Source organism: Neophocaena asiaeorientalis, unplaced genomic scaffold (assembly GCF_003031525.2).
Source record: "Neophocaena asiaeorientalis asiaeorientalis breed wild unplaced genomic scaffold, Neophocaena_asiaeorientalis_V1.1 scaffold134, whole genome shotgun sequence".
NCBI lineage: Eukaryota > Metazoa > Chordata > Mammalia > Artiodactyla > Phocoenidae > Neophocaena > Neophocaena asiaeorientalis.
In genome coordinates, this window is record NW_020185339.1 from 25,823,270 (window position 1) to 25,826,690 (window position 3,421).

Genomic DNA, 3,421 nt, shown 5'->3' on the forward strand with positions numbered 1-3,421 from the left:
CGGGCGGGAGAGGGCGCAGGCTGCAGCTGCTCCGGCTGCTGCCTCTGCTGGTCTGGGAGGGGGACGGGGCGGAGCGGCCCGCTTTCAACCCCGCGCACCCTCCGACCCCGGAAGCGCTAACCGCCCCGGGGGCCGGCGAGGCGACTGCGTCGTCCAAACCCTCCCCACGCAATACGGACGGCCTCCCAACAGCCTAGAGCGGCTCCGTGGACACCGCTGGCACCAGCGAGACAACTGGTAGCAGACGGCGAAGTTCATGATAGAGCGGCAGCGTGGGGGGGGCAGGGAGGAAACTAGTGTCCCCTAGCGGGCTGGCTGGAAAGCCCAGGCGTAAGTGCGGAGAGAGTTGGCAGTTGCCGTGGATAAAGGAAACGGGAAAATCGGATGTGTGAGGAGAAACTGACAAGAGCCGGGAAAACCCAGTAGTCTATAGTGATACTCAGAAAGAGAAAAAAAGCTAATTTGCCACATTGGAGGTCACTTTTACACCAACTTACTCTGAAAATTGGTAATTAAAAGGAAAGATTTAAGCATTTACCCTTTCTTTTAGGAAGAACTGTAGTTCATCTCTAGTCGATAAGGGAAAACTTTTTTCAAGAGTTCCATATAATGAATGTAGAGAAATAAAAAAGTTAGAAAATCACCATTTATTCTCCAACCCAAAATGAAATAATTGATTCAAGCAAGTGCCATCAATCATCAAAACTCTAAGGGAAAGTTTGTTAGGGAGCAGGATGTTATCCTGGTGCCAAATATCACATGGACTATTTGAAAAAAAAGAAAGAAACCCGAAAATTTTAAATCGAAACATCATATAGTCACCACCTTACCCAAGTGATCAAACTTTGCATCACTAATAGTACAGCTTTGACATAGTCCTTGGTGAGATGCAGTAAATACATAGCATCATCTATTAAGTATTCTTGTCAAGTGTTTAATCTTGATATAATCAAGCCTTCAGACCCGATTTGCAATTTACAGGAAATTTACAAGGGATAAAGGAAAAAGTTAAACAAATCAAGGAGATAATCAGCAAATCCAGAATCCAGGACATTCTACAAGACAACTAGGCTGTTCTCTTCCAAAAGAAAGAGAGGAGGAAAAGGAAGGGGAGGGAAAAGAGAAGAAATTTAAAAGAATGATAATCAAATGTAATGTGTGGATCTTGTTTGGATCCTGTTTTTTTTTGTTAAGAAGAAAAACAGCTATATAAGACATTTCGGAGACAACTGAGGAAATTCAAACATGAACTGAATATTAGCAAATATTAGGAGGTGCTGTTAGTTTTCTTAAGTGTGATAATGGAACTGTGGTTATGCAGGAGAAATGCTGTTTTAAGAGGTACATGATGAAATATTTAAGGGTGAAGGGTCATGATGCATGAAACAGACTTTCAAATGGTTCACATAGGTATATAAATGAAGCAAACTTGGTAAAATGTTAACAGTTGTTGAGTGTAGGTGGTAGGTTTATGGGTGATCATTGTACTGTTCTTCAAACTTTTAAAAAATAATTTTCAGGGAATTCCCTGGCGGTCCAGTGGTTAGGTCTCTGCACTTTCACTGCCATGGCCTGGGTTCATTCCCTGATAGGGGAACTAAGATCCTGTAAGCCCTGTGGTGTGCCCCCCCAAAATAATAATAATTTTCATAATAAAAATTGGAAAAATATGATGTGGAATGGAACAAGATTGGCAAAATGTTGACAATTATTGAGGCTAGGTTATGGGAAATAGGAGTTCATTAAACTGCTTTCTCTACTCCTGTATATATCTGTAAATTTCCAAATTAAAACTTTTGTTTAAAAAATAGAGAAGAGCCCTGGAAGGGAATAAAACAAAATAAAAAGGATATTGAAAGAGACAGCTACTACAGGGTTATTATTTACCCTTGTTTGAGTTCTTCAGGTGTCAGTTCTGGCCTTAATATTAGTCAAGTATTATTGGGCAACCCCAATTCAGTGGAGTTATCTGAAAAGAGATAGCTTTCTGAAGTGGAAAATAAGGCTTGGGGTCTCCAATGCCTTTCCTCCCACCCTCCAAATGATGGGTGGGCATTAGGAACAACGTGAGATAGAAATAAAAAGAAGTCTGTCATTTGGCAAAGGCAAGGGGCAGAGCAAATACTGACAGAGAGCAAAGGAGGTAGGAAAATGTTAGGACACTCAGAAAAAAGCAAACCAAGGAGCAGGCTTACTGTGAGGCCTGGGCTGAAGGTCAGATTAACCTCAAGATTTTGCAGTTGGGTCATTTACACCCCAGGGGCTCTAAGAGCTGGGGTGAAAGTGAGTGGCTATCTGTGAAATCATGTCTAATAATGGGCGCAAAACAAAGATCAAATTAAAAGTTGATAAAATAATACAACATAACTCTACTAACAATAACATGGCTTCTGTTGGGACTGGCCAACAGTTGCAGCCAGCTTTGAAAAAGATGCATCCAATAGCAACACTTGATAATTTTATGAATCAATAAATTCTTCTCAGAAGTGGAACCAAATTAGTCAAGTGAGTGAACTTGCCTACAGCTACAAAACAACCTGATACAGGGAAATGATTCCGAAAAGACAGCAAACTGAAGACTCATCCTATGACTTAACAGTCCCCAAAGCTACAGTGTCAATTTGGATTTTTTTTTTTTTTTTTTTTGGTACGCGGCCCTCTCACTATTGTGGCCTCTCCCGTTGCGGAGCAGACTCCGGGCACGCAGGCTCAGCGGCCATGGCTCACGGGCCTAGCCACTCGGGGGCACGTGGGATCTTCCCGGACCGGGGCACGAACCCGTGTCCCCTGCATCGGCAGGCGGACTCTCAACCACTGCGCCACCAGAGAAGCCCTGGATTTTATTAATAGACCTAATGGGTTTCCTATCCTTTCCCATTTTCAATTAATTGTGTGTAAATCTTACTATACTTAGTTCCTAGTAAGAAAAGAATGGCAGAATCCCAGATCCTCTCATGGACATTGGGCCTAAGACAAAAACATGTGAGAACCACCATCTTTAGAGTCTCATACTGATGCACAAAACACGGCGCACCAACCTAGTGCTCTCGGGAGCCAGGCAAGTAATGTAACTGGCCTGAAGAAACGCAACAGAGGGACTTCCCTGGTGGCGCAGTGGTGCTACAGTTTCCGGCTTGAAATCTGAAACTTTATTGAAAATGTCTGATAATTAACACAGAGAGTGGTCCCTCAAAAAAAAAAAAAGTCCATGGCCAGATATAGCTGTAAGCATCCAATTTTTCAACCTCTGGCAAAGATATATGTACCAAAACGCTCCCCACAGCAGTTAAATGTATAGCAAAGTTGAAAACATTCTAAAATTCCAGCAATAAAAGATTGGTTGAATGAAATGCTGTTAAAATAATGTTATCCACAAAAACACACACACACACACACACACACACACACACACACACACACA